This window comes from Bufo gargarizans, chromosome 5, assembly GCF_014858855.1.
Source record: "Bufo gargarizans isolate SCDJY-AF-19 chromosome 5, ASM1485885v1, whole genome shotgun sequence".
Classification (NCBI taxonomy): domain Eukaryota; kingdom Metazoa; phylum Chordata; class Amphibia; order Anura; family Bufonidae; genus Bufo; species Bufo gargarizans.
In genome coordinates, this window is record NC_058084.1 from 153,243,722 (window position 1) to 153,269,064 (window position 25,343).

The following is a 25,343-nucleotide window of genomic DNA, read 5'->3' on the forward strand; positions in this document are numbered from 1 at the left end:
GGCACTACACTCCTTTCACCGTTTATCGCTCGGTCATGCAACTTACCACCCAAATGAATTTTACCTCCTTTTCTTCTCACTAATGGAGCTTTCATTTGGTGGTATTTCATTGCTGCTGGCATTTTTACTTTTTTTGTTATTAATCAAAATGTAACGATTTTTTTGCAAAAAAATGACATTTTTCACTTTCAGCTGTAAAATTTTGCAAAAAAAACGACATCCATATATAAATTTTTCGCCAAATTTATTGTTCTACATGTCTTTGATAAAAAAAAAATGTTTGGGCAAAAAAAAAAAATGGTTTGGGTAAAAGTTATAGCATTTACAAACTATGGTACAAAAATGTGAATTTCCGCTTTTTGAAACAGCTCTGACTTTCTGAGCACCTGTCATGTTTCCTGAGGTTCTACAATGCCCAAACAGTAGAAAAACTCCACAAATGACCCCATTTCGGAAAGTAGACACCCTAAGGTATTCGCTGATGGGCATAGTGAGTTCATAGAACTTTTTATTTTTTGTCACAAGTTAGCGGAAAATGATGATGATTTTTTATTTTATTTTTTTTCTTACAAAGTCTCATATTCCACTAACTTGCGACAAAAAATAAAAAATTCTAGGAACTCACCATGCCCCTCACAGAATACCTTGGGGTGTCTTCTTTCCAAAATGGGGTCACTTGTGGCGTAGTTATACTGCCCTGGCAATTTAGGGGCCCAAATGTGTGAGAAGAACTTTGCAATCAAAATGTGTAAAAAATGGCCTGTGAAGTCCGAAAGGTGCACTTTGGAATATGCGCCCCTTTGCCCACCTTGGCAGCAAAAAAGTGTCACACATCTGGTATCACCGTACTCAGGAGAAGTTGGGGAATGTGTTTTGGGGTGTCATTTTACATATACCCATGCTGGGTGAGAAAAATATCTTGGTCAAATGCCAACTTTGTACTTTGTATAAAAAAATGGGAAAAGTTGTCTTTTGCCAAGATATTTCTCTCACCCAGCATGGTTATATGTAAAATGACACCCCAAAACACATTCCCCAACTTCTCCTGAGTACGGCGATACCAGATGTGTGACACTTTTTTGCTGCCAAGGTGGGCAAAGGGGCACATATTCCAAAGTGCACCTTTCAGATTTTGCAGGCCATTTTTTACACATTTTGATTGCAAGGTACTTCTCACACATTTGGGCCCCTAAATTGCCAGGGCAGTATAACTACGCCACAAGTGACCCCATTTTGGAAAGAAGACACCCCAAGGTATTCCGTGAGGGGCACGGCGAGTTCCTAGAATTTTTTATTTTTTGTCACAAGTTAGCGGAAAATGATGATTTTTTTTTTTTTCTCTTTTTTCCTTACAAAGTCTCATATTCCACTAACTTGCGACAAAAAATTAAAAATTCTAGGAACTCGCCATGCCCCTCACGGAATACCTTGGGGTGTCTTCTTTCCAAAATGGGGTCACTTGTGGGGTAGTTATACTGCCCTGGCAATTTAGGGGCCCATATGTGTGAGAAGAACTTTGCAATCAAAATGTGTAAAAAATGACCGGTGAAATCCGAAAGGTGCACTTTGGAATATGTGCCCCTTTGCCCACCTTGGCATCAAAAAAGTGTCACACATCTGGTATCGCCGTACTCAGGAGAAGTTGGGGAATGTGATTTGGGGTGTCATTTTACATATACCCATGCTGGGTGAGAGAAATATCTTGGCAAAAGACAACTTTTCCCATTTTTTTATACAAAGTTGGCATTTGACCAAGATATTTTTCTCACCCAGCATGGGTATATGTAAAATGACACCCCAAAACACATTGCCCAACTTCTCCTGAGTACGGCGATACCAGATGTGTCACACTTTTTTGCTGCCAAGGTGGGCAAAGGGGCACATATTCCAAAGTGCACCTTTCGGATTTTGCAGGGCATTTTTTACACATTTTGATTGCAAAGTACTTCTCACACATATGGGCCCCTAAATTGCCAGGGCAGTATAACTACCCCACAAGTGACCCCATTTTGGAAAGAAGACACCCCAAGGTATTCCGTGAGGGGCATGGCGAGTTCCTAGAATTTTTTATTTTTTGTCGCAAGTTAGTGGAATATGAGACTTTGTAAGGAAAAAAGAGAAAAAAAAGAAAAATCATAATTTTCCGCTAAATTGTGACAAAAAATAAAAAATTCTAGGAACTCGCCATGCCCCCCACGGAATACCTTGGGGGTGTCTTCTTTCCAAAATGGGGTCACTTGTGGCGTAGTTATACTGCCCTGGCAATTTAGGGGCCCAAATGTGTAAGAAGTACCTTGCAATCAAAATGTGTAAAAAATGGCCTGCGAAATCCGAAAGGTGCCCCTTTGCCCACCTTGGCTGCAAAAAAGTGTCACACATCTGGTATCGCCGTACTCAGGAGAAGTTGGGCAATGTGTTTTGGGGGGTCATTTAACATATACCCATGCTGGGTGAGAGAAATATCTTGGCAAAAGACAACTTTTCCCATTTTTTTATACAAAGTTGGCATTTGACCAAGATATTTTTCTCACCCAGCATGGGTATATGTAAAATGACACCCCAAAACACATTCCCCAACTTCTCCTGAGTACGGCGATACCACATGTGTGACACTTTTTTGCAGCCTAGATGCGCAAAGGTGCCCAAATTCCTTTTAGGAGGGCATTTTTAGACATTTGGATCCCAGACTTCTTCTCACACTTTCGGGCCCCTAAAAAGCCAGGGCAGTATAAATACCCCACATGTGACCCCACTTTGGAAAGAAGACACCCCAAGGTATTCAATGAGGGGCATGGCGAGTTCCTAGAATTTTATTTTTTTTGCATAAGTTAGCGGATATTGATTTTTTTTTGTTTTTTTCTCACAAAGTCTCACTTTCCGCTAACTTAGGACAAAAATTTCAATCTTTCATGGACTCAATATGCCCCTCACGGAATACCTTGGGGTGTCTTCTTTCCGAAATGGGGTCACATGTGGGGTATTTATACTGCCCTGGCTTTTTAGGGGCCCTAAAGCGTGAGAAGAAGTCTGGAATATAAATGTCTAAAAATGTTTACGCATTTGGATTCCGTGAGGGGTATGGTGAGTTCATGTGAGATTTTATTTTTTGACACAAGTTAGTGGAATATGAGACTTTGTAAGAAAAAACAAAAACAAAAACAAACAAAAAATTTCCGCTAACTTGTGCCAAAAAAAATGTCTGAATGGAGCCTTACAGGGGGGGGGGGGGGGGGTGATCATCAATGACAGGGGGGTGATCAATGACAGGGGGGGGTGATCACCCATATAGACTCCCGGATCACCCCCCTGTCATTGATCACCCCCCTGTCATTGATCACCCCCCTGGTAAGGCTCCATTCAGACATCCGCATGATTTTTTACGGATCCATGGATCGGATCCACAGAACGCATGCGGACGTCTGAATGGAGCCTTACAGGGGGGTTATCAATGACAGGGGGTGATCAGGGTAATCAGGGTGATCACCCCCCTGTCACTGATCACCCCCCCTGTAAGGCTCCATTCAGACATCCGCATGATTTTTTACGGATCCATGGATACATGGATCGGATCCACAGAACGCATGCGGACGTCTGAATGGAGCCTTACAGGGGGGTTATCAATGACAGGGGGTGATCAGGGTAATCAGGGTGATCACCCCCCTGTCACTGATCACCCCCCCTGTAAGGCTCCATTCAGACATCCGCATGATTTTTTACGGATCCATGGATACATGGATCGGATCCACAGAACGCATGCGGACGTCTGAATGGAGCCTTACAGGGGGGTTATCAATGACAGGGGGTGATCAGGGTAATCAGGGTGATCACCCCCCTGTCACTGATCACCCCCCCTGTAAGGCTCCATTCAGACATCCGCATGATTTTTTACGGATCCATGGATACATGTATCGGATCCACAGAACGCATGCGGACGTCTGAATGGAGCCTTACAGGGGGGTTATCAATGACAGGGGGTGATCAGGGTAATCAGGGTGATCACCCCCCTGTCACTGATCACCCCCCCTGTAAGGCTCCATTCAGACATCCGCATGATTTTTTACGGATCCATGGATACATGGATCGGATCCACAGAACGCATGCGGACGTCTGAATGGAGCCTTACAGGGGGGTTATCAATGACAGGGGGTGATCAGGGTAATCAGGGTGATCACCCCCCTGTCACTGATCACCCCCCCTGTAAGGCTCCATTCAGACATCCGCATGATTTTTTACGGATCCATGGATACATGGATCGGATCCACAGAACGCATGCGGACGTCTGAATGGAGCCTTACAGGGGGGTTATCAATGACAGGGGGTGATCAGGGTAATCAGGGTGATCACCCCCCTGTCACTGATCACCCCCCCTGTAAGGCTCCATTCAGACATCCGCATGATTTTTTACGGATCCATGGATACATGGATCGGATCCACAGAACGCATGCGGACGTCTGAATGGAGCCTTACAGGGGGGTTATCAATGACAGGGGGTGATCAGGGTAATCAGGGTGATCACCCCCATGTCACTGATCACCCCCCCTGTAAGGCTCCATTCAGACATCCGCATGATTTTTTACGGATCCATGGATACATGGATCGGATCCACAGAACGCATGCGGACGTCTGAATGGAGCCTTACAGGGGGGTTTTCAATGACAGGGGGTGATCAGGGTAATCAGGGTGATCACCCCCATGTCACTGATCACCCCCCCTGTAAGGCTCCATTCAGACATCCGCATGATTTTTTACGGATCCATGGATACATGGATCGGATCCACAGAACGCATGCGGACGTCTGAATGGAGCCTTACAGGGGGGTTTTCAATGACAGGGGGTGATCAGGGTAATCAGGGTGATCACCCCCATGTCACTGATCACCCCCCCTGTAAGGCTCCATTCAGACATCCGCATGATTTTTTACGGATCCATGGATACATGGATCGGATCCACAGAACGCATGCGGACGTCTGAATGGAGCCTTACAGGGGGGTTATCAATGACAGGGGTGATCAGGGTGATCACCCCCCTGTCACTGATCACCCCCCCTGTAAGGCTCCATTCAGACGTCCGCATGATTTTTACGGATCCATGGATCCATGGATCGGATCCGTAAAAATCATGCGGACGTCTGAATGGAGCCTTACAGGGGGGGTGATCAATGACAGGGGGGTGATCAATGACAGGGGGTGATCAGGGAGTGTATATGGGTGATCACCCGCCTGTCATTGATCACCCCCCTGTAAGGCTCCATTCAGACGTCCGTATGCTTTTTGCGGATCCGATCCATGTATCCGTGGATCCGTAAAAATCATACGGACGTCTGAACGGAGCCTGACAGGGGGGTGATCAATGACAGGGCGGTGATCAATGACAGGGGGGTGATCAGGGAGTTTATATGGGGTGATCAGGGGTTTATAAGGGGTTAATAAGTGACGGGGGGGGGGGGGTGTAGTGTAGTGTGGTGTTTGGTGGGACTGTACTGACCTACCTGAGTCCTCTGGTGGTCGATCCTAACAAAAGGGACCACCAGAGGACCAGGTAGGAGGTATATTAGACGCTGTTATGAAAACAGCGTCTAATATACCTGTTAGGGGTTAAAAAATTCGGATCTCCAGCCTGCCAGCGAACGATCGCCGCTGGCAGGCTGGAGATCCACTCGCTTACCTTCCGTTCCTGTGAGCGCGCGCGCCTGTGCGCGCGCGTTCACAGGAAATCTCGCGTCTCGCGAGATGACGAGTATATGCGTCCAGGAGGAGTAAAGCAACCACCTCCCGGACGCATATGTGCGTACAGCGGTCGGGAGGTGGTTAATGGGTCCGCGAACCGTTTTCCGTGAAAATAATAGGACAGGTTATATTTTTGTTGACGGACTGGTACCATGGATTACAGACGCGGATGACAAATGGTGCACTAGCTGAGTATTTAACGGACCCATTGAAAGTCAATGGGTCCGCAGAAAATCACGAAAAACGGCACAACGGACACGGAATAAAACAACAGTCGTGTGCATGAGGCCTTATTTTCATTTTTCAGCAATACAGGGAAATTAAAGGAGTTGCCTCACTTTAGCAAGTGGCATTTATTATGTAGAGAAAGTTAATACAAGGCACTTACTAATGTACTGGGTTAATATTGCTTCCTTTGCTGACTGGATTCATTTTTCCATCACATTATACACTGCTCGTAGCCATGATTATGACCACCCTGCAATCCAGCAGTGTTGGCCGTGCTTGCACACTATAGGAAAAAGCGCCATCCTCTCTAGTGGCCAGGGCTATGCTAGCGCACATAGGCTGGTGCTTTTTCCTATAGTTTGAAAGCACGGCCACCATTGATGGATTGCAGGGTGGTGATAAAAAAACAAAAAACAATATGTGTATAATGTGATGGGAAAATGAATCCAGCCAGGAAAGGAGGCAATAAGGATAATAACAATACATTAATAAGTGCCTTGTATTAACTTTTTCTGCATAATAAATTATATTTGCTGAAGTGAGACAACCCCTTTAAGCACTTCTTGTTGGGTTCCCTCACAAATTACAGCTAATTACTGGAGGCCTCAGTCCTAGATGCTGGTGGACAACCTATTAAATATTTTAAAAATATATACATAGGAATGATTTGCTCTCAAACCCTATCAATGTATAAAACAGGTGTATAATAATGTATATATTTTCAGTAGGCATCTAATATAGTAAATTGGTAATGCCCAAATTATTATATAAAAAACTTAATATATATTATTTTTTGATCAATGAATTAAGGAAAACTCAACAAATAAAGGAAAATCTAGCTACCAATCCATCAAAGTTTTTACCGAAGATTCAAATATTTTAAATGCACAATTTTACAGCTTGTTTGGTCTCCATATTACTTCTTTGTTGTTATAGGTGAGCAATGGAGTTTGATCAAACATGTAACATTTTCAGGCTTCTTTGACCCTTGGAAAATCAAAGCAGCTGTTGAAATGTACTTACCTGTCCATGCTCCTGAGTCTGGCCTTTCTAGTTTTGCGTTGCCAGGGTCAATACACTACCCTAGCAACCAGCCCAGCTGACAGTAGAGGGCAGGGATGCCAGGCCAATGCTGGGGATGGTTGGCAAGTGACAAAGGGATCCACATCCATTTCTCAGCACTGAAGGGTTTAATAATGCTGAACACAGGCATGGCTACTACTGGGCAAGTACCAGTTGTATTTTTAGTTGCTGTTTTTTTACTATTTACTCTTTGGCTTGCAATATACTGTATGATGAATATGATAAATGAAGATGGTATTATTTGTCACATCAGAATTAGAGATGCATGAAAGAGCATTCAGCTGAATGCACAGTGCCCGCATGAATGTGACAGATGACCCACAAAGAAGGTAAATTTTGCAATTCCGACATTTTGATCAGAATGTGATGTCTTCTACAGTGATCACTTTACTGGCCATTGGATCAATAGAAATCCAGTGTGGTGAAATGTGGAAAGATTTATTGATAAGGATATGCAGAGAAGCTTTTGTCTTTATCCGTGGCTGCTCTGATAGCATATTAAAATTAGGGCAAGCTAGTGACAATCTAAGATATTTTAAATGAGTCTAATTTGAAAATCAATTCTAAGTACTAAATTTCAAAAATTCAAAATGAATACATGTAGATGGGAGTCGGGACTAACCTAGATCTTCATCTATTAGCTAGGGCAGGCAATGGTGACAAAGAGTAAGAGATTTTCAAGGCAAAATATACTTTCAGGAGTAAAGAAGTTGTCCCTTGATAGCAATTTATCCCTTGTCCACAAGTCTGACTGTTGGGACCTTCACCAATCACTAGAACAGGGGCTTGTGTTCTCCAGTGAAATGGGGTGACAGACACATATATGTGTCCGCTGCTCCATTCATCTCTAAAGAACTGCCGGAGATAGCCGAATACAAGCTATCTCCGGCAGTCCCAAAGAGTTGAATAGAGTGGTGGACACTAGAGATGAGCGAATCGAAGTTGACAAAGTGGAATTCGATTTGAATTTCAGGAAAAATTCGATTTGCATCGAATCTGAATTTCCTCACGCTTCGTGGTAACGAATCACATTTTTTCCTAAAATGGCTGCCTCACGTGTTAGGACATGGATCAAGGAACTCTGGGAACGAAGGATCACCCACAATGCCATGCATGCAGAAAATCAGCAGCCAGACAGTTCTGTGATGTCACAGCCCTATAAATAGCCTCATCCATCTTTGATTTAGTCATTTTCCAGTGTACTTAATGCAGGGAGAGACGTCAGCAGGCGCTAGTGACAGTGGTAGAAAAGATTTTAAAACTTTTATTTTGCTGTATAGAAGTTCAGGGAAAGGATAGGGAGGAATCATTCCACAGTATTGAAGCAGAACAGGGTTCAGTAGGAGAGGTTACAGCCTGGGTAATAGGAACAATCCTATTACACCTCGATGCACTGACTGGGGATCCAAATTGCCATTATACAGCTCTGTAATTCCAGCAAACTGTTCTTGTTATTGGGGTGCAAGTGCTGTTTGATACAGCCATTAACAGGGTTTATTACAAGGAAATATTTCTATGTCTTATTTGCCCTTGTGCGGTGCAGTTATATGTTCAAAAGGATTTTTTGGCTTGTATTAGTGGGAAAAAAATGGCTTATTAGCCGTTGTGTGGTGAAGTGAGAAAATGACAGCCCTTTTTGTCATGTATTAGTGGCAAAACAAAATATATTTGCCATTTATCAATGCAGTTATATGTTCTAAAGCCCTTTTTGACTTGTATTAGTGGTAAAAAAATATATATTATTTGCCGTTCAGTGGTGCGGTTATATGTTCTAAAGCCCTTTTTGGAGTGTATTAGCGGCAAAAAAATATATATTATTTTCCCTTGTGTGGTGCAGTTATATGTTCTAAAGCATTTTTTGGCTTGTATTAGTGGGAAAAAAGGGCTTATTAGCCGTTGTGTGGTGAAGTGAGAAAATTACAGCCCTTTTTGTGGTGTCTCAGTGGCAAAACAAAATATATTTGCCATTTATCAGTGCAGTTATATGTTCTAAAGTCCTTTTTGGCTTGTATTAGTGGTAAAAAAATATATATTATTTGCTGTTCAGTGGTGCAGTTATATGTTCTAAAGCCCTTTTTGTAATGTATTAGTGGCCAAAAAATATATATTATTTGCCGTTCAGCGGTGCCGTTATATGTTAAAAAGCCTTTTGTGGCATGTATAAGTGGAAAAAAATAAGGGCTTGTTTGCTGTTCAGCAGTGCAGTTATATGTTCTAAAGCCCATTTTGGTGTGTATTAGTGGCAAAAAAAGATATATTATTTGCTGTTCAGCAGTGCAGTTTATATGTTCTAAAGCCCTTTTTGACGTGTATTAGTGGCAAAAAAAAAATATATTTATCCGTTCAGCTGTGCAGTTATATGTTCTAGAGACATTTTTTGGGTGTATTAGTGGCACATAAAAAAGTATTTGCCATTGGGTGGTGAAGTGAGAAAATTACAGCACTTTTTGGAGTGTATTAGTGGCAAAATATATATATTTGCCGTTCAGTGGTGCAGTTATATGTTCTAAAGCCTTTTGTGGCGTGTATAAGTGGAAAAAAAAGGTCCTATTTGCCGTTCAGCGATGTAGTTATATGTTCTAAAGCTCTTTTTGGCATGTATTAGTGGGGAAAAAAAGGGCTTATTAGCCATTGTGTGGTGAAGTGAGAAAATTAAATTTTTTTTTAGGGTGTTTGAATTTCCTTTCTTTTTATCAAGTGCCAGGACCTGCACAGCGGATTGGCAGAGGCCTAAATGTTTCTGGCGCAGGCACAGGTCGCAGCAGAGTAAGTGGCGTGACAGCAGGAGTCGCAGTGGAAGGCCTGAGCTCCCGGTGTCATTTAGTAGTAGTGTCTTGACCCTCAACCCAGCGGTTCTTGACTAGGTCATCCACTTCATCCCAAGTGACATCAGACACCCCCAGCCAAGAGTCGGTGGGTTCGTCAGACACAACCCTTAGTTGGCATGACCCGGGAGCAGGCCCTGTGCCCTCACCTGTACTCAACCTGCCTTTGTCCTTTTCTGTTCCCTCAGCCAGAGAAGTATTATATGCTGTGGGCTCATTTCCACTATATAGCGAGGACGAGCTACTAGATGACAGTCAGCAGCTACTGGCCCGTCAAAATGTGGAGGAGACATTCGCCGCTTCCTCTGGTAGGCGGGCAAGTAGTGATGAGGAGAGTGGTGTGGGAGCTGGTGTTGCGAGCGGCCATGCTCTTGACCCAGAGACCGTAGAGGAGGACACCAGTGACGTGCAGACAGTACTTGATTATGATGATGTAGCTGATCGCACTTGGGAGTCGGGTGAATTAGGGGCTTCATCATCATCAAGGAGGCAGCGGCAGTAGCATTCAGTCAGTGCATAGTGTTGGTGGTAAAATCACCTACTCGGCGGTGTGGTAATAGGAGAGGATGAGCAGGAGCAGCCAGAGAAGCTATAGGGCGATGAGGAAGATGAGGCAGAGGACCCAGACAGTATGCAGTGGAGACAGAGGCAGGGAGTCCCTCTGAGTCACTTGCACAAATGGCCCGATGCATGCTCTCTTGCTTGTGTAGTGACAGCCGAATTGTCACCCTTCAGCAGAGGGATGACTTCTGGATCTCCACCTTGTTGGACCCTTGCTACCGGTCCAAACCGGTCCTTTTTTAAACACGCTGAGAGGGAGGACAAAATTAACTACTATAGAGACATTCTATGTAGTCAGTTAGCCACTGCCTATCTGCGCCATCATCCATCCTCCTGCAGGTCTGACCGGTGGGGGGCCTCTGCACTCACGTTCCTCTGCCATGGCTGCTGTAGCAGGGTGGGTAGGAGCAGTTCCAGCTCCATCAGCAGCAAATTGAGACTAGAGTCGCTGATGAGCAGCTTTCTTCACCGCCTAATGAAAAAACTACTCACCAGGAGCAGCAGCAGCTATTCCTGGAACAGGACCTGAAACAGCAGGTGGTGGCATAATTGGACAGCACCCTGCCACCCCATATTGAAGATCCACTGGAATACTGGGGAGCCAAACTGGATTTGTGGCTGCAACTGGCATAGTTTGCCCTGGAAAAGCTGTCCTGCCCGACTAGTAGTGTGGCATTTCCACCCAATGTCTGATGCATCAGACTAGATCATCCATGGTGCCACACAAAGACCTTGTCAAAAGAGACCGTTTTTTTCTGGCTACCTGCCTAAGCTACTATTCTGGTGCTGCCACCCGCCTGATGCCACACATCTGATGCCAAGTGCTCCTTTTTTCACCCACCATCTTCAGCTGGTACTGGTATTTCCACCCACCTCCCCACTCTGTCACTGGGTCACTCTGTGGTCTCATGCTGCTTCCACATCACCACTATTTCATAGGGCCACTCTGTGGACTTCTCATGCTGTTCCCACCCTCGCTGACTGGGCCACTATTTTGCCTTTTGGCCAGGCTGACATCATCATTTATTTAACCCTTCTTCTGATCTGTCCCTTCTAACTGCATGCTAGTCGATGGGTGCTCGGTTTGTGCAGATGTAATCCCGGAATCAGAAAATAGAAAAAACCTGCACAACTGATCCTGTCTATGTAACAGCTGTAAGGCCTGCATGACATGGTCCCTATTTTGCATCAGAATTGGCTTATGATTTGGTTGCCAAAAGCAGGAGGGGGTGCAAAACATAGAAGACATGCAAATATACCATTCACGTGACATATCTGTTTCGGATCCACTCTTGTTTTTTTTGGCTTTAGCAATACTGACGGATTACTGACCAAATGCTGACCGAGTGAAGGCGGATGCTCCACAGACAGGATCCGTTTTTTGGGGGTCAGAGGAAGGGCAAAATAATCAGTGACGTCAGCACAAACTTACTGCTAACACCCTCTCCACTTTGTCGGGGGGGGGGGGGGGGCTCTACTTGTATAAGCATTTAATAGAACAAGTTCTGTAGACATCTATGTGGAATTAGCTGCCGACAGTGTAAAAGGAGTGTGCTTCTTCTTGACGCTAACATTGACCTGTAAGGCTGAGTTCACACTTGAGTTATTTGGTCCGTTTTGGCCCTGTAACTGCCCAAGTAAGTGAAGTGTGCAGTGATTCTAAGAGCGACGCCAGTCATGCTGACCCACAGTATTGTTTCACTACCAAGCAGACTCCCTATGCATGTTACTGCAAGGCACAGTGTTCTACACTACTATAAAGGCTCTCTGCAGCCAGGAAACAGCAGTTTTTTTTTCTATAAAAGCAAAGTCTACATGTGCATAAATGTACAGATTTAAAGCACAGTCTGTCGTTAAACCCCACAATTATTTCTGAAACCTAACAAATAAGAACATTATCACAATTAAACCCTGTACATGCACAAAGTAGTTAACATGTATCTAGTATTAAAGTCCAAAACCCCTCTAGTATGAAGTTCTATGGGATTCTTTTAAAAAGTACAGTATATTAATATGGCAACTTAAATATAGCTCATTTTCTGGTTATAAGAAATTTATATTAAGACTCGCTAGTGGGAGACAAAGTAATAATTCCTCATACCCATGGAAACAAAGCTCTACATAGCCATATTGTAGAGATTAATTGGTGTGACACTAGAAGGTAAAACAGAAGTACATGGCCTGTATTTTATAATCTAGGATGATTTATTGCTTTGGGTCATAGAAGTACAAGTGGAAATTATTGAACTACTTTTAGTTCCCAAAAGCCATTGTAAGGCAATGATGGATTTAGCCCATGATCTTTTATTCAGTGGATACCTTGAGTCCACATATGTCTAAAAGTAGAATATGGAGACATACTTTTCATGGAATCTGTCAGGAAAATAAATATTTTTTTTTCTGGTGCATTATGACTAGTTTTACAGTATTATCTGTGCAAAATATTACAATGTTCATATAAACTTTAAACAAATAATAGTTATGCAATTGAAAATGTGTTACTTTACTGCTATCCACTTAGATTTACATTCATAAGCATGTTGAGAATAATAATAATAATAATAATAATAATAATAATAATAATAATAATAATAATTGTACTGTGTAGCCCAAAAAAAAAAAAAAATCTCTAATGGTAAATAAACTAGTTTTCCAGTTTTCCTTTCCACCAGTTTTGATAAATCTCCCCTTATTATATAAAGTTTTCAATAAGTTAAACAGATTAATAATCTTACAGTTACCATACCGTAAATGGGTTTTCCAGACTCCCGATATTGATGACGTATGCTCGGGATTGGTCATTAATATTCAATTGGTAAGTGTCCGACACCCTGCACCCCCACTGATCATGGGGTTTCCTTTAGCACTGTAAATGGAGAGGGAACTACAGCTCTGTTCAAAGTGTAGTGGTTGTGCTGGGTTACTGCACCTGAGCTTCTATTGAAGTGAATAGGAGCTGAGCTGCAGTAACCCAGCACTGCCACTGTACCATGAATAGAGCTGTGCTTCAGGTTCCATTCACAGTGCTATTTCTAGTTCTAGAGGCTGCAGGGAATACCTGATCATGAACGTATCGGACCCTCTCTGACCAGATATTAATGACCTACCCTGAGGATAGAAAAAAATAAATATACATATTTATTTTTGGATATGCCGATTTGTTAGAGTAACCTTACCACTTCCCCTGGAGACGTGCACCCATCACTATACCTGGCCACCTCTCTCTATTTTATCCTGAGGATAGGTCATCAATATAGGGAGCCTAAAAAAAACCTTAATGGCTACCAGAATTAAATAATTTGCATATTTTATATGTGAGGTCACCCATAAAGCCATGCAAACAGCCAATCAGCAGCTAGCCATCCCGTGTGATGTCACAGACATTTAAATACCTCATCCCACGCGGTCTCTGCCATTTCACTGTGAGCTGAGCAGGGACAGTGTAGGAAGATTGTAGGGAGAGTTTGTACACACTGTAGGGAGAGCATAGGGAGACTGCAGGGACAGTAATCTAAAGCTGAAGGGATCTGTAGGAGACAGCACATTTTGCATCCATCCCTGTTTTAGATACAGAGCTATCTAATTAAACAGTGCCCTCCTTGTTTAATAGATAAGCAATTCTATTAGGCTTTGTTTCTCAAATTGGGGTGAATAAGCTGTCTAGTTCTACTTTATTTGGGTGTCCACATTGTTTAATAGATAAGCAATTCTATTACATCTTGAATCTCAAAGTTGGGCCGTCCATCTGCTTGTCACAGTAACTGTTTCACTACCAGATAGGACTAGCTATTGTGGGGTTTCGCTCTGGTAGATAAGGTAAGCAGGCATAGTACAGAGGCAAAATACAGGTTCTTAACTTAAAACGTCAATGTTTATTTACACTTGAGGCAATGGCACAAAACAGCACGTAACTTTGCAGTCCTGGTGTTAATTCACACACAATGGAAAGTTCCTATAACACAAATCACCTTTCTGGCAGTTCTGCCTCCTCTAGTCCACAGCAGGCTTTAGGGGGCCTGTTTCCCCAGCATGCGGCTGTCAGCCCTCCAGCACGGCACAAAGCCTCAGATCCTAAAAACAGAGATATCTCTGTTGAACCCAGCTGCCTATTTAAGGACAGCCAGGTGCTGCCAAAACCTGGACTGGCACTTTAACTCGGGTACGGTATTTGACCTCACCTGGCTGGAAATCAGCCCAGCTGAAGATGCTGGGAGGAAAATACCTGAGTTGCCAGACACAACCCCTCACTGTGTCACACTATGCATGTTGTTGCAATGCACAGTGATGTACACCAGGATACACTCTCCCTACAGGCCATGTTATAGTTGATTTAATGCGCTTCTTGAATAATTAATTCGGAACAAAGCAAATTTATTGAAAAAATTCCGCTGGCATCTGCATCTAATTTTTGAAAACTTCACTCATCTCTAGCCTTCAATATAAAATCTAAGAGAATTCTTCAAGGAATTAAATATAATTAATAGTATAGGTGTCCGTGTAAGTGAATATTAGCCTGGGGAATGGACCCTTTAAAATATAGTTTTTATTAAGTTTAATTAAAAAGCAAAAAATCGTAGACACCCTCTGGTAACCGGTTATCCAAAATACATAACAGGACAAGATGTTGCCCAGCTACCACCGTGATTTGGTGAAAAAAGTTATTAAATACGATATGTGAAAATTCCAAGGGCGTTAATGACAGTAGTTGGAGGTTGGGAAATTGGGTAGAGGGTAGGGTACCTTTCTGTGGGTACTAGGGATGGTTCTCTCCCTGTACCCGCCCTATAGTAGTCCTCTGCCCAGGGATGAACCCTAATGGTGGGATCACCCTGTCCCCGTGACTATCCTGTCTTGCCCTGTACAGCCCTGTACAATAGGAATTTTTTATTATCACACTTATTGATGACAGATTTTACCCCGACGCGTTTCCCCACTTATGGTTCCTCAGGGGGTCGGTTAGAAATTGATAATTATTAAGAGTAACATCATGGATCAACAGAAAACAGGATAATAAACCAGATAAATTTGATATAGTTACTGTGTCCTGGTAGATGCCATGGGGCAGGCCATATAGGGGGAGGGGAGGAACACTCACTCTAATTCTCCTGATGAAGAGAGATGTCACCTGAGGGAAAAATTAATGAATAAACCCATTACTGGTATTATATTTACAAGATTACCTGGCTCTTTGTGTCCCAAGGTGAATAGAACTTACAGGTGAGGTGCCTCTCTGATATCCGGACTGCCGCCTGCCAAGTTTGATGGGGCAGTGAGGCGTCCCTGTGCTAGTTCAGTTTTAAACAGTGTGCGGGCGCGCAATTCCACCACCGGGAGCCGAACATCCCGTCTGTGGAACGCACGCGATCCGCGACTTCCGGTTTGTTGGAACGCAAGGCTCGCTTCCGGTCTGCTGAACCGCAGATGTCATTTCCGGTTTAGCAATGCTCAGGCGTTCAAGCTCCTTTACTGGATGATTAGGATGTGGGTAGGGTGCATTAAGGTTTGGCACCAGATTACCCTCATCAAATCAGTTTATTGAATTGTTCTCAAGCACAGGGATCCAGATTTAACACAATACATTAGCTGCATGACCATATTCTCGATATGTAATTTAAGTGGAGCCACATGGTTGTATTTATCATCCCCTCGCTTACCCCTATTAAATAAGGCTTTAATTTAGCGGGACATCATTACTTCAAGGTTGTAGCTTCTCTGTGCAGGTGACGGGTAGTACAAGATTTACGTTCTCACCTGATCAGAGCAAAGAAGTATATTCAGATAAATCACATTATTTTAGACGGGTAGAGCATGATGAAGCTCCAGCCCTTATGATATAATTCATTGAGTACATTGTGTACTCATGACCAGTTCAGACCGTATTATATATTCAAGGAAGATAGAGGTGGACGCGGAGAGCAGAGATTCCAGGACTATCTTAATTTCCTAGATAATTTCCAAAAAATTGGTATGGGGGGTATGAAAATCGTTACAAAAAACAGGTGAAGGTCAGTCGTTCATTGAGGCCAGTAGGGGCTTGGGACCGGCATCTATAAATCCACTCCGCTTCTTTCCGCAGAATCTTGTTGTCCCAGTCCCCTTTTCTTGGGGACAGGGGTACAAGTTCCAATGCCGAGAAGCTAAGTGAACGGGGGTCCCCTGAGTGATATTCGTGTACATGACTCGCCACTGGTGTAATTCTATTGTTCTCAATATCATTTATATGTTCCCCCACCCTTTTTCTTAGTTCCCTAAAGGTCTTACCAATATAATCTTTAGGGCAGGGGCAGTGACATATATAAATTACCCCTTTGCTCTTGCAATTGATAAAATCCCGGATGGTGAACACCTTTTGGGTAGCCGAGCATGTGATCGTCTTGCCTGTTAAGATGAACGGGCATATTTTACAGGTCCCACATTTGAACATGCCAATGGGACGGCGATCAAGCCATGTTCCCGGTGGGGATGGGGGCAGGTAGTGGCTGTGTACAAGTTTGTCTCTGAGGCTCTGGCCCCTTCGGTAAGTTATGCTTGGATAAGGTGAGATGCTCTTAGCGACACTTGTGTCCATCTGTAGGATTGGCCAATACTTATTAAGGATAGTTCTTACTTCATTATTGGCCATATCAAATGTGGAGATGAGGCGTGTCTCTGTCCCGCTATCTTCCCCATGTCTTTTGGGGATAAGTAGCGTTTCCCTCTCCGTAGCTAAGGCCTGCTGAAACGCATTTCTTAGTGTTGTCTTTGGATACCCCCTGTCTGTCATTCTTCTGTACAGTTTTCTTGATTCACAGTGAAAGTCGGTTAAGACCGAACAATTCCTGCGAATCCTCAGATATTGGCCCCTCGGGATACCTCTTTTTTGTGCTATGGGGTGGTGGCTTCCCCAATGTAGAATAGAATTTGTTGCTGTTGACTTTCTGAAAATTGTACTGATTAGTTTGTCATCCTGTTTGCGTATTGTCACATCCAAGAAATTGATGCAGTCTTCCTGTATCTCAGACGTGAATTTGAGACCTATGTTGTTGATGTTCAGGACACTGATGAAGTCAGCAAATTCCCTCCTACTCCCATTCCAAAGCACAAAGATTTCATCTATAAATCTCGTCCAGAAGGCTACCTTCTCGCTCCACCAAGTATGGTGGCCAGGAAATACAATGTTATCTTCCCACCAGCCCAGGAAGAGATTGGCATATGTGGGGGCACATGGGCACCCCATAGCCGTCCCCCTGAGCTGGTGGTAGAACCGCCCACTGAAAAGGAAAAATTGTGCCTTAGGATGAAGTCAAGTAGAGTTAAGATGAACTGGTTATGGTCCTGGTAGTGATTACCTCTAGTGCCTAGGTAGTATGTGACCGCGAGGAGTCCCTTATCGTGTGGGATACTACTATATAGGGACTCGACATCAATGCTGGCTAGTAAGCAGGAGGGTTCAATACCCAGGGATTCAGTTTTTGTAACGATTTTCATACCCCCCTATACCAATTTTTTGGAAATTATCTAGGAAATTAAGATAGTCCTGGAATCTCCGCTCTCCGCGTCCACCTCTATCTTCCTTGAATATATAATACGGTCTGAACTGGTCATGAGTACACAATGTACTCAATGAATTATATCATAAGGGCTGGAGCTTCATCATGCTCTACCCGTCTAAAATATTGTGATTTATCTGAATATACTTCTTTGCTCTGATCAGGTGAGAACGTTAATCTTGTACTACGCATCACCTGCACAGAGAAGCTACAACCTTGAAGTAATGATGTCCCGCTAAATTAAAGCCTTATTTAATAGGGGTAAGCGAGGGGATGATAAATACAACAATGTGGCTCCACTTAAATTACATATCGAGAATATGGTCATGCAGCTAATGTATTGTGTTAAATCTGGATCCCTGTGCTTGAGAACAATTCAATAAACTGATTTGATGAGGGTAATCTGGTGCCAAACCTTAATGCACCCTACCCACATCCTAATCATCCAGTAAAGGAGCTTGAACGGCTGAGCATCGCTAAACCGGAAATGACATCTGCGGTTCAGCAGACCGGAAGCGAGCCTTGCGTTCTAACAAACCGGAAGTCGCGGATCGCGTGCGTTCCACAGACCGGATGTTCGGCTCCCGGTGGTGGAATTGCGCGCCCGCACACTGTTTAAAACTGAACTAGCACAGGGACGCCTCACTGCCCCATCAAACTTGGCAGGCGGCAGTCCGGATATCAGAGAGGCACCTCACCTGTAAGTTCTATTCACCTTGGGACACAAAGAGCCAGGTAATCTTGTAAATATAATACCAGTAATGGGTTTATTCATTAATTTTTCCCTCAGGTGACATCTCTCTTCATCAGGAGAATTAGAGTGAGTGTTCCTCCCCTCCCCCTATATGGCCTGCCCCATGGCATCTACCAGGACACAGTAACTATATCAAATTTATCTGGTTTATTATCCTGTTTTCTGTTGATCCATGATGTTACTCTTAATAATTATCATTTTCTAACCGACCCACAGAAAGGTACCCTACCCTCTACCCAATTTCCCAACCTCCAACTACTGTCATTAACGCCCTTGGAATTTTCACATATCGTATTTAATAACTTTTTTCACCAAATCACGGTGGTAGCTGGGCAACATCTTGTCCTGTTATGTATTTTGGATACCCGGTTACCAGAGGGTGTCTACGTTTTTTTGCTTTTTAATTAAACTTAATAAAAGGTATATTTTAAAGGGTCCATTCCCCAGGCTAAAAATCTAAGAGAACCCTTTTAAGTTTCATAGACTGGGTGCAGCTACTGTCACATAATAATACTGAGGATAAATGGGAGAGCTTTAAATTCACATTGAGTAATTGCACTAAAAAATGTATTCCTTTAGGTAACAAGTATAAACTGTTAAAATTAAACCCCCATGACTTACAGCTACTGTAAAAAGGGCATTAAAGACAAAAAAGGGCATTTAAAAAATACAAATCTGAGGGGTCAGCTGTAGCGTTTGAAGATTATAAAGGGCTTAATAAAATCTGTAAAAAGGAGATAAAATTAGCAAAAATACAAAACGAACAGCAGGTAGCAAAACAGAGCAATGCAAATCCCCCAAAATTCTTTAAATATATAAATGTTAAAAAAAATAAAGTCTGAGCAGGTACCGTAGATCCACTAAATAATGCTAAATGGGGGAGGTAGTCACTGAAGATAAGGAAAAGGAAGAGTTACTAAATGCTGTTTTACCTCTGTATATAGAAAAGAAGAGAAAGGAGCTGATTAGTGTTGCTCGAGCACCAAAGTGCTCGGATGCTTGGGTGCTCGAGAAGAACACCTCAAGATGCTCGGAATTCAATGGGAGAATCCGAGCATTTACCCAGGCACCCCCTACTCTAAAGAGGGAAGTGTGTCTGGTTCACATGAAAAAGTCAGAAATTGATGGAAACACCACTAAAATGGTTCGGAAACAGCATGGGGAGGATGTCTGGATGCATCTTGGACTCCCAGGTTGCTGCTGAGAACGATGTTGTTCTAGTAGTACGCCACTTTTAAAAGACTGACAATACATCTATTTTAGAGGAAAAATTGTTAGGAAACATTCTTTACTGTATATTTACTTGTACAGGTGAAACTCGAAAAATTTGAATATTGTGCAGAAGTTCATTTATTTCAGCAATGCAACTTAAAATTAGAATATTGTGAAAAGGTCCAATATTCTAGGCTCAAAGTGTCACTTTCTAGTCAGCTAATTAAACAATACCCCCTGAGCAAAGGGTACCTGAGATTGTGACTTTGGGGTTTTCATAAGCTGTAAGCCATAATCATCCAAATTATAACAAATAGGCTTGAAATATCTCGCTTTGCATGTAATGAGTCTATCTCATATATTAGTTTCACCTTTTAAGTTGCATTACTGAAATAAATGAACTTTGCACGATTTTCTAATTTTCCGAGTTTCACCTGTAAATTAAGTGCAAGTGCTGCCAAAAATTACAAGGAAGAGGCACTCCGATACAACCTCTATATCACATAAAGGAGGGCTTCATTCACATTGTGTTACAATTGTTAAGGTAGTGGGACTCCTACAATCATAAAGCCTAGGGCTGCCAAAAATTACAAGGAACCAGCACTCCAATACACCCTTTATTACACATAAAGAAAGGCATCATACACACCCTTGACAAATTATGATTGATGGCCTGCTGGTGACCCGCAAAAACATTAGGAGCAAAGGCCTGCTGGTGACCCTCTAAAACATTAGGGGACGAGGGCCTGCTGCTGATCTGACCATCTAAAACATTAGGGGTGAGGGTCTGCTGCTGAGCTGACCATCTAAAAAATTAGGGGTGAGGGTCTGCTGCTGAGCTGACGATCTAAAACATTAGGGGTGAGGATCTGCTGCTGAGCTGACCATATAAAAAATTAGGGGTGAGGGTCTGCTGCTGAGCTGACCATCTAAAACATTAGGGGTGAGGGTCTGCTGCTGATATGACCTTCTAAAACATTAGGGGTGAGGGTCTGCTGCTGAGCTGACCATCCCAAAAATTAGGGGTGAGGGTCTGCTGCTGATCTAACCATCTAAAATATTAGGGGTGAGGGTTTGCTGCTGAGCTGACCATGGAAAAAAATTATAGGGGAGGGCCTGCTGCTAATATGACCTAAAACATTAGGGGTGAGGGTCTGCTGCTTAGCTGACCATCCAAAACATTAGGGTGAGGGTCTGCTGCTGATATGACAATCTAAAACATTAGGTATGAGGGTCTGCTGCTGAGCTGACACTCTAAAACATTAGGGGCGAGTACCTGCTGCTGAGCTGACCATCAAATTAAATTAGTACATCTATCTTTGCAAAATTGTAAGCCCCCCCCCCCCCCAGAAAAAAAAAAAAAAAGCTGGGAAACTCTCATCTTTCCCTATCCTCTCCCCTCACACCCCAATCCAATTTCTATCTTAATCAATTTTTTAACCAGTCTGCCCACATACTGTCAAACCTCCACCTTTTAGCATTTGTGGTAATGTGTAGTCTCTCGCAAGCCAACGAGCATTTGACCAGGCTGGACCACATATTTATTGTTGGTGCCATTTTCTCTATCCATTTTCTTACAATGCATATCCTAGCTTGAAATAAAAGTTTAGTTATTATTAATAGTTGCCCGGAATCCCCTATATCCTCCATCAAACCCAGCCCTAAAAGATCTTAATATAACTAAGTGCACATCTTCAACTCCAATTTCGCCACATTTTAGACATCTAAATACCTTATTCTCATAATATTTCATAAGTTTGGAAGGGAAGTAGTATAGACAATGTACCCAAAAAAATTGAATAAGCCTATGTGCTGGGGTCTGGGAGGTCTTGAATATTACTTGAAATATTTTACACCACCCTTCAGGATTTATCTGTTCCACTCTCCCATCCCATTTTCCCATGTTAATCTCCACACCTTGTTTTACCCTCATTTTTTTGGACAAGATATTATAAATATTTGATATTCTTCTCCTACCATTTATCATTTTTAAAATTACCTTGACTGTTGAGGGGTGTGAGGTAGCTATTCTTTTCCCTAACAGAGATTGCTTAATAGCCGCTATAAGTTGGGAATAATGGAGCCAGTCTTTATCTATGAGACTTTTTTTGCATTTAAGGTCTTCAAAACCCATTATTTCTCCATTTCCAAGTGTGCTAAAAATTCCTAATTGGGTCTAACGGAATACAGGCAGATTTGTTCCAATTAATGGACAAGCCGGCCACCTTCCTATAACTCTCAAAGGTTGCAATTACCTGGAGCAAGGAGTCATGAGACCCTACAAAAAACATCAAGTCGTCTGCATACAGGGAATTCTTTCCTCGTGCTGACCAAATTTAAAACCCACTATATTCTTATCCTGTCTTATCAGGGCGGCAAGGTATTCGACTACAATAGTGAAAGGAAGTTGGGATAATGGACACCCTTGTCTTACCCCCCTCTTAATATCAAATGGGTCTGATATCTCTCTGTTTACTGTAATTCTTGCTTATATGTATACAAAAGCTCAATCCAAGTTATGAAGTTATTCCCAAAGCCAATTTTCTTTAAGATGGCTACCATAAAAGGCCATTCTACTGTGTCAAACACCTTGCTCGCATCCAGTGAGACCACTAATCGTTGACCCATATTAGCACCGTTTATTTGCATATTTATATAACACCTTCTAATATTATCATATATAGATTTACCTGGCATAAAACCTGTTTGATCACCATGAATTACTGTGGATATCACCTCTTTCAATCTAGTAGCTAGGACCTTCGCCAAAAGTTTATTATCTGAGTTTATTAGGGATATCGGACGATACGAGTAAAGTTTCTTTGGGCTTTTCCCTATTTTCAGAATCAAAGTTATCAGAGCCTCTCGTAGGGAATCAGGTAATATCCCACACTCCCTTGAAACCTCCCACATTTCCAAGAGCCTGTAGGACAACACTCCATTGAAAGTTTTATAGCCCTTAAAAGGGATTCCATCTAAACCTGGAGACTTGTTCTTCGATATGAAACTAAGGACCTTATTGATATCTTCCAAGGAGATCCCTACTTCCAATAATTCTCTCTACGGCTCCGACAACTGTTTCACTGATATATTCTCCAGAAACCTGTTTATTTCCACTATATTTCCGTTTACTTTGTACGAATAGATATCCGCTAAATATTCTCTAAAGAGCTGAATTATATCCTCTTGTTCCGAGACTACCTGTCCATTATCATTCTCCAGTTGGAAAATATAGTTGTTATATCCAGGTTTTTTTTATCAATGATGCCAACAGTTTCCCTGGTATATGTCCCTGAGTATAGTATTTTTTAACATAGTTTAGTTTTTGTGTTCTGCTAACAGATGTAGTTCATTATTATAATTAATCAAATTTTACTCCCACCTTTGTAAATTTATTTCGGTGGGATACTCCACATATTCTTTTTCACTATCTCCGACCACCCATCCTAAGTCAGCTATTCTCTTTTCTGACATTTTCTTCACCATTGTGTTGTGTTTCAAAAATATTCCCTGCATATAAGCTTTCACTGCATCCAATACGGTCCTGGTATCCACAGTACCTGTGTTTTTATCAAAATATTCCAATATTTTAGTACAAATCCTTCCATACCTATCTTGTGTAATTAAACTATTTGAATTTTGACCCGACCTTCTCTTACCAGTCTGTCTCCCTTAATACAGACCAAAAGTGGGCAGTGGTCTGATATCCCTTTATGTGTATACTTTATCTTATCAATGAAATGTGCTCCTAAATTATTACTGAGGGCCATATCAATCCTAGACATAACTTTGTGTGATTTGGAATAGCAAGAACATTTCTTTTTTATAGGATTCTGTAATCGCCAAATGCCCAGCCACTCAAACTCCTCTGTGATATTTTTAAGTGCAGATTTTATAGTGCCCGATTTCTTATTACCAATCCTATCTAATGCATTGTTCTTCACCAAACTGTTGTTGGATTGTTGGAAGAAGTTGCTGTTGGAGGGTGTTTTGGTACCATTCTTTATTCATGGCTGTGTTTTGGGGCAAAATTGTGAGTGAGCCCACTCCCTTGGATGAGAAGCAACCCCACACATAAATGGTCTCAGGATGCTTTACTGTTGGCATGACACAGGACTGATGGTAGCACTACCCTGTTCTTCTCCGGACAAGCCTTTTTCCCGATGCCCCAAACAATCGGAAAGAGGCTTCATCGGAGAATATGACTTTGCCCCAGTCCTCAGCAGTCCATTTACCATATTTTCTGCAGAAGATCAATCTGTCCCTGATGTTTTTTTGGAGAGAAGTGGCTTCTTTGCGGCCCTTCTTGACACCAGGCCATCTTCCAAAAGTCTTCGCCTCACTGTGCGTGCAGATGCGCTCACACCTGCCTGCTGTCATTCCTGAGCAAGCTCTGCACTAGTGGCACTCCGATCCCACAGCTGAATCCTCTTTAGGAGACGATCCTGGCGCTTGCTGGACTTTCTTGGACGCCCTGAAGTCTTCTTAACAAGAATTGAACCTCTTTCCTTGAAGTTCTTGATGATCCTATAAATTGTTGATTGAGGTGCAATCTTAGTAGCCACAATATCCTTGCCTGTGAAGCCATTTGTATGCAACGCAATGATGGCTGCACGCGTTTATTTGCAGGTCACCATGGTTAACAATGGAAGAACAATGATTTCAAGCATCACCCTCCTTTTAACAGGTCAAGTCTGCCATTTTAACCAAATCAGCCTGACATAATGATATACAGCCTTGTGCTCGTCAACATTCTCACCTGAGTTTACAAGACGATTACTGAAATTATCTCAGCAGGTCCTTTAATGACAGCAATGAAATCCAGTGGAAAGGTTTTTTTGGGATTAAGTTAATTTTCATGGCAAAGAAGGACTATGCAATTCATCTGATCACTCTTCATAACATTCTGGAGTATATGCAAATTGCTATTATAAAAACTTAAGCAGCAACTTTTCCAATTTCCAATATTTATGTAATTCTCAAAACTTTTGGCCATGACTGTAATAGTACGCTGTTACCTCTATTTGTAGCAAAATCATAAACCTTAGTTAATACTTCCATCTTAAAGGGGGGAGGAATATAAATGTTAGCAATTATCAAGGGTTTATTTTCTAGTACACGGTCAAGCAACAAATACATGACTTTGATTTTGATTTTAATAGCCTTATGTATCATCAGAATACTTATACCCCTAGAGTAAGATAAGTATAGAGCATGAAATGCGTGCTGTATCCATGGCCTATCCATGGTGGTAACAGTATCTTTGGTCAGGTGCATCTCTTGAAGACAAATAATAGCAGGGAGAATTTTTTTAATAACAATAAATATTGCCATTCGTCTCACCCCCGTACCTAATCCGCTAACGTTCCATGAAACTATACGTATATTATATCAATCTAATGTATAATCAGGTAAGTCAGGATAT

General features: G+C 42.4%; 1 protein-coding gene across 1 annotated transcript in view; it reads right to left on the reverse strand.

Annotated features, from left to right (window-relative positions):
• Positions 1 to 25,343, reverse strand: part of DOK6 (docking protein 6) — a 570,713-nt gene that overhangs the window by 388,713 nt on the left and 156,657 nt on the right. The gene's annotated exons all lie outside the window — the stretch shown is intronic.